Source organism: Schistocerca nitens, chromosome 7, assembly GCF_023898315.1.
Source record: "Schistocerca nitens isolate TAMUIC-IGC-003100 chromosome 7, iqSchNite1.1, whole genome shotgun sequence".
In the NCBI taxonomy this organism is placed as follows: domain Eukaryota; kingdom Metazoa; phylum Arthropoda; class Insecta; order Orthoptera; family Acrididae; genus Schistocerca; species Schistocerca nitens.
In genome coordinates, this window is record NC_064620.1 from 109789174 (window position 1) to 109796313 (window position 7140).

General features: G+C 43.4%; 1 pseudogene; it reads right to left on the reverse strand.

The window, feature by feature from the left end:
* Window positions 1-6719: 6719 nt before the first annotated feature.
* LOC126196048 (5S ribosomal RNA) lies at window positions 6720-6837 on the reverse strand (annotated as a pseudogene).
* Between the last annotated feature and the right edge of the window lie 303 nt (window positions 6838-7140).

A 7140-nucleotide genomic window follows, 5' to 3' on the forward strand; every position in this document is an offset into this window, starting at 1 on the left:
GTCAAAACGTAGCTGGTAAACAAAAGCTGAATGAAGCGAAAATGACCGCAAGGAGTTCAATGAGACAAACGTTCAATGGTTTCGAAAGTAAAATTTTTCCAAACGGTCTCACTTAAAACCCTAGGAGGTTGTGGCGTTGCGCAAAATCAGTAAGCGAATCGAAATCACCTAACCAGTCACTCCGTGACCAAAATGACACGAAGGCGCCAAATGACAGAGAAAGGGCCGAAATAAGAATTAAGTCTTCCAAAATTGTTTCACCCCAGACGGTCCATTTACAGTCTCTCATCGTACGAACTTCGAGATGGCACATATTGAGAAAAGTGCTAGCGTAACAGAAACGCAACTGTTATCACTTTGCAGTAGAAAGACCTCAGGACCAGATGGAATTCTTGTAAGATTCTACGGAGATTATGCTCCCATTCTAGCAGAGTTTGTCGTTCATCGCCGGAGCACCGAGAGACACCTCGCGACTAGAACAAAGTGCAGGTCGTTCCCGTTCTCAAGAAGGGTTGTAGATCAAATGCATGAATCATTGACGTCAGTCTGAGGTACAATTATGGACCATGTTTTATGCTCACGTGTTAATTACATTTCTGGAGAACGAAAATCTCCTGTATAAAAATCATCATGCATTCTTCAGAGATCTTCCGAAACTCAGCTCGTGCTCTTTCTCCATGAGATCCACAGTGCTGTAGATAGCCACGCTCAGGTTAACGTCGTGATTCTTGACTTCAGAAAGGCATTTGACACCGTCCCGCTCTGACCTTTAGTGTAAAAATACTAGCTTACCGAATATCGGACCAGGTTTGTCACTGGTTTCAAAACTTCCTAGCAGACAGAAAGGGCGTCGCTCCTAACGCTACATAACAGACAGATGTAAAGTTAATTTCAGGGGTACCACAAGGACGTGTGGTAGGACGGTTACTGTTTAGGTAGCAACACCAGGAGACAGAGCGTTTTGCAAAATGACCTACAAAGGATTGATGGAACATGCAGGGGTTGACCCGGAACGTAAATAAATGAAACATTCCGATCATAAATACGTCAGAAATTCACATCTGTACAGCTATACCATGGGTGTCAAATTGCTGGAAACATTAACCTCCGTAAATATCTAGAAGTATCTGTCCGAAGCAACCTTAGGTGTAGTGATCAAATAAGACAAATGGTAGGAAAAGCAGATGCAAATCTGAGGTTCGTAGGAAGAATCTTAAGTAAGTGTCTAGGGGTCTAGCGGTGGAGTCTTTGATTAGTAACAAAAACTTCCTCGGTGCCGGGTTCGAGCCAACCACTGCTTAATTTTTCAATAAAAATCGTCAGTATTGTTGGGCAAGGCTTCTGGCATGAGAAGTCATCCTCATTCTGCCAACTGCCTTGACAAAGAGCTGGAAGGGCACTCATTAAAAGCATATAACGTGTATACACAGGACATGTTTCCTGTAATTGAAAAAGTGTCAGGATAATCTCTCCATTGGCCACAGATTCAGGTCTAGTCCCCCGTTCTGTTCTCCGGGAGGGGGTTCCGACGGGGAGGTAATCATGACAAAAGATTGCATTAGCAACGAAAGGATAATGTTCTACGAGTCAGGACGTTCAAGGTCAGAAGTCTGAACATGGTCAGGAAGCTAGATAATCGGGATAACGTAATGCTGAGACTCAATATAGATGTAATGGGGCTCACTGAAGATAAATGGAAAGAAGACAATTATTCCAGCTCAGTGAGTATAGTGTAATACTAGCAGCAACAGAAAATGGTATAACGGGAGTAGGATTCTTTACGAACAGGAAGGTAGGGCAGATAGTGCATTGCTGTGAACATTTCATAGTGTTATTCACATCAGAATTGACAGCAAAACAATACTGACTATGATAGATCAGGCATATATGCTGACGACGTAAGCCGGAGGTGAATAGACAGGGATAGTATGTGAGGCTACTGAACGAGTGTTCAGTACGTAACGGCAGATGAAAATCTAATAGTGATCGGGAATTGGAATGTGATTGTAGAGGAAGGAATAGAAGAAAGGGTTACAGGAGAATGTGGGCTTGGTACTAGATATGACAGAGGCAAAGGAATGAAAGGGTTTTGCAATAAATTTCAGCTAGTAATACTGAATACTCTGTCCAAGTATTACAAGAGGAGGAGGTATACTTGGAATAGGCTGGGAGGTACGTGAAGATTTCAATTAGATTACATCATTGTCAGACAGAGATTCCAAAATCACATACTGGGTTGTCAGGCATACCCAGGAGCAGGTATAGACTGAGATCTCAATTTAGTAGCGATGAAAAGTAGGTTGAAGTTTAAGAATCAATCTGCAAAAAAATGAGGCGTAGCTTCCTCAGTTGTCGATGATGTCACTCTGTGGTGTTGACATCGTAGATAAGGGCTGGTGTGGCTGCTGACGCTATGGCTTGGGTGCTGACCTTGAAATGGTACACATTGTCCCGTTTCACAAAACTTATTGTTTGGAATTTCTGTGCATGCCGACAACATGCAAGTCACACCAGACCTTACTGTTGTGCTTTGACAATGAGCATGTGGTGAAAGAATGAGGCCGAAAATACATACATTTATTTTTTATGCAATGGCATCTATTTAAACCATATCCTCTGCTGTTGATTCTTTTCAGTGACTGGGTGAATAGATTACTCTGTTTTCAAAGTTATAGTGCTGAATTATAGTGGTGAACCAGAGACGAACCACTGTTAATCTGAGCTTTGGCAACCTAAGAGTAGGTTGGTACGTATGTATAGCAGTGACCTCAAGGCAGGCCAAGGGTCTACGGTTTCCATTAAAGCACCTCTAACGGGTGTTGGTACTTTGGTACTAGGAAGCAATTTCAACGTCGCCCCAACCCAAGCCCTGGAATCCCTCCCACTTTCCAGGAGGACGTGAGCAGTGAAAGTCACTAGCGGTCTGATACCCCAGAATTTTAAGAAGCTGGTGACGGCTGCTCACACCTTGTTAGTATGTTTTGGAGTTGTTTCATTCCAACTCGTAGTGAGTTTTATTATGTGTAATTCCATAGGTTACTTACACTTCCTACGCAAGGAGCGACTTAATTTGTAAGCGTTTTTGTATGACGAAATGCAAGCACGATTTTCGATAGTGGTAACATGATTAGTCCACAGTAATTATAAACTGACTATGTATGGACACGCGCTTTCAGTGCTCTAGTTTCATAATTTCGCGATTCTCTAGTTCTCAAAATTTTCCGCGTGTTAACGGTGTCTTTTCTGCGTTGAACATAGCCTTGGTGGACAGTCTATGCCAGGTATCCATCATTCAGTACACACAAAGTTGTACTATGATCCACTTTTAATACATTGCTCGTATAACGAAAACCAACATTTGTAAACGATTCTTCCCCGTCTTCCTTATTTATAGACTTTTATGTGCTTTAGTTGCTATGGTATCCGGTCAGTACTATGTCTGTGTTCATGCTGTGTATACTCTCGTGGGTTTAATAGAAGTAGTTTATTACCATTAAGTTTCTGAGAATGTTTTCATGCGAGAGTAAGCATGAATTATTCTATTCTCCTTGTGCACCTTGCATTTGCTCCAATGAAGTGACACATAAATTTATCGGTTAAAAATGGAAGGAAATCGATTTTAATCAATGCTTCATCATGATCACTGAGCTTGTAAGTTAACATCTAATTCATTCATTTTGAATGTATTCAGTACTGATGTTTCATTTTGTCGGTACCATTCTTACGCGTGAGAATTTCCACACGAGTTCAGTAGGTTTTTAAAGCAGACTCTTCTGATTTGTCCTAGGCAGTTCTGCTAAGGCGACCCTTTGGAAAGCAGGAATACTATTATTGTTATTATTTTTATCTGTGCGAGTGACGCCACGCGGTCACAGGCTTGAACTTGTAGGGCAGATATTTCACCACAAAATGTGTCGGCCGAGTTGGTCTCATTGATGACTCGTGTTAGTCGTCCTTGTGCGTCTTTGGTACATAATATTCTTGGTGGGACTGGAGGTTTCGCCGTGATTCACTTGGCTGTGTCACATAGATCTACACTTCCCTCACTGTCTCTGCTGTAGCATCAGTTTCCAGATCTTAGTATGTGGGTTCATTCGATAAATCTCTCATTTTGGCTTCATACGATTCAGAAATTATTATTACTATGGCGATACCATTGACCACCGGTAAATTTACTATATCTTTGTTGTTCATGAATCCACCTAGGATTCAAGTGACATCTTCTGCTTCGGAGGCTTTGTATGCTGTACGATCCTGTTTCTTGACGAATCTTCTCTGTTTCTACAGACAATTTTTTGATTTACTCTTCTTCGGGTTGTATAATATGCTCTGCTGTTATACGCAGCCGGCCACTGTGGCCGAGTGGTTATATGCGCTTCAGTCCGGAACCGCGCTGCTGCTACGGTCGCAGGTTCGAATCCTGCCTCGGGCGTTGATGTGTGTGATGTCCTTAGGTTAGTTAGGTTTAAGTAGTTCGAACTCTAGGGGACTGATGACCTCAGATGTTAAGTCCCCTAATGCTTGGAGCCATTTTTTTTCTATACGCAGTGAAGTTTAAACGCTTAGGCAGCACATCTGTAATTGCCTTGATAGTGGTACGCACTGAAAGATTCACCACAGTGGGAGATGTATCCAGTTTAGCCTGAGTACTTCTTTCCAGCTGGGCAAGCTCAACTAATTTCATCCGTGGGCGGACCCTTTCAAGGATGTGAAAGTTTAGTGAACATCTAGCGGCCAACTGGGGTATAAAGTGTACAGGAAACCGATGCTCACAAATACGAGGGCTGTTCTGAAAGTAAGGTCCGATCGGTCGCGAAATGAAAACCACAGTGCAAATAAAAAATTATTTATTCACAACAGTTAGCCTCACCTTCCAGATATGTCTGTAATTAGTCGCCGCTCCAACTTAGACATTTATCGTGGTGTTGTACAAACTTCGCAGTGCCCTCCGCACTGAAAGCAGTCGCCTGTTATTTCCACCAATTCTCTACGCTGATTTTCCTTTCGTTACATGTGCCAAAATGTTGTCTTAGTAGCCAGCGGTTCATGTGAGCAGAGATGAACAATGGAGGGAGCCAATTAAGAGCTATATTGTTCGTGATCACATTCTATCGAAAACGCTGCAGGAACGTTATCATTGACCCTACAGAGCGCTGTCGAGAATTGTCTTGAAGAAGGGAAAGCATGACAGTTGGGTTATGTGGGCTGCATAGCTTCAGGCGAAATGTCTCATCAGATCCACTTGGCAGCAGACACTGTTGTTGTAGCCACTGCTACGTGATCACTTTTGGCTCTGAACTGAAAAAAGCGACGTGAAGCGATCTACAGGCACACTAAAGACACTGCCCAACAGAACTGTACAAAATTCCATCAGGTATTCGCAGTGGTTTCCAATTCGCGCCTAATCTGACCTTACTTTCTGAATAAGCCTCGTAGATAACTCATGCGGTGTCGTAAAACAATCCAGCTCAAGAGATTGATACACTAAGAACGATGATAGCCCAAGCTCATCGGATTATTGACGCTGACAACCTCTAACGTGAACAGGATGAGCTACAGACAACACTGTGTGCGATGGATTCAGCAACAAGAAAATACGGGTTGTGGGTAACAGTGAAGATGTAGAAACAGATGAGCTCTTCCTATTGCTCGCTTACTTTTTGTGAGAGACGTCACGAGTCTTTTAGTCAAGGTGCAGCGCAACACAGACATTAAATCAATATATCAAAGTGGCCTGAAGATCTGGCAACCGTTGAGGCCTACGAGGGTTTCCATTCATGTTCTCAGCACTTCAAGTATATTCGAAGTTTTCATCGGTGAAACTAAGAGAGAAGTGATAAGGTAACAAAGCAAATTAGCCACGGCTAAACACCACAAACGCTAGTGTCCATCTAGTAATTTTCAAGGACCTCGCATGACTGCTTGCAACTGTGGACAAGGCCAACAGAATAATTAAACGCCTTAACAGTATGAACATGGAGAATGGCTACAAGTTATCTGGCAGACTGGCTGCAAGCAGTCCCACTTCAACTGTGTTCGTCAGCTAGCAGCTACAATAGCCCCGTGCTCAACAGTATAACGAAGCAGCTTCATGAGAACTAGATGAAGTGTATTCGCAATTGCGAATATGACCCACCGTTAGCTCCATAAGGGAATTACGGCAGTGAAAATTTCTGTCAGACCGGGACTCGAAACCGGATTTTCCGCTTCATGCGAGCAGTCGCCATAACCGCTTTGGTTACCCATGCATGACTCATGGCCAGACCCAAACTTCCATATGTTCATGCATCACGACCTATAAACCTCATGTACACACATTAAGCAATTCCCGTACATAAGAGCACATTTTAACTGAAAGTCATTGCCCAGTTGCTTTTTTTTTCTTTTTTTGGGTCATCAGTCTTCTGACTGGTTTGATGCGACTCCGAATTCCTCTCCTGTGCCAACCTCTTCGTCTCAGAGTAGCACTAGCAACCCAAATCCTCAATAATGTGCTGGCTCTCTGCCTTAACTCCGTCAGAACAGGCCTTGGAGGCCCAACGGTACCGACCGGTCGCCGTATCATCCTCAGCCTACATGCGTCATTGGATGTGAAGATGGACGGAAATGTAGTCAGCACACCGCTGTCCCGGCCGTATTTCAGTTTACTAGACTAGAGCCGCTGCTTCTCGATCAAATGGCTCCTCAGTTTGCCTCACAATGGCTGAGTGCACCCCGCTTGCCAACAACGCTCGGCAGGCCGGATAGTCACCCATCCAAGTGCTAGCCCAGCCCAACAGAGCTTAACTTCGGTGATCTGTCGGGAACCGGTGTTACCACTGCGGCAAGGCCGTTGGCATCTCTCTCTTCCTCTACAGTTTTTACTCTCTATAGCTCCTTCTAGAACTATGGAAGTCATTCCCTCATGTCTTAAAAGATTTCGTATCATTTTGTACCTTCTCCTTATGTGTTTTCCACATATTCATTTCCTCTCAGATTCTGCACAGGACCTCTTCATATCTTCTCAGCACACCTGATTTTCTACATTCGTCTGTAGCACCACATCTGAAATGCTTCCATTCTCTTCTATTGCGATTTTACCACAGTCCATGTTTCACTGTCACACAATACTGTACTCCAGAAGTACATTCTCAGAAATTT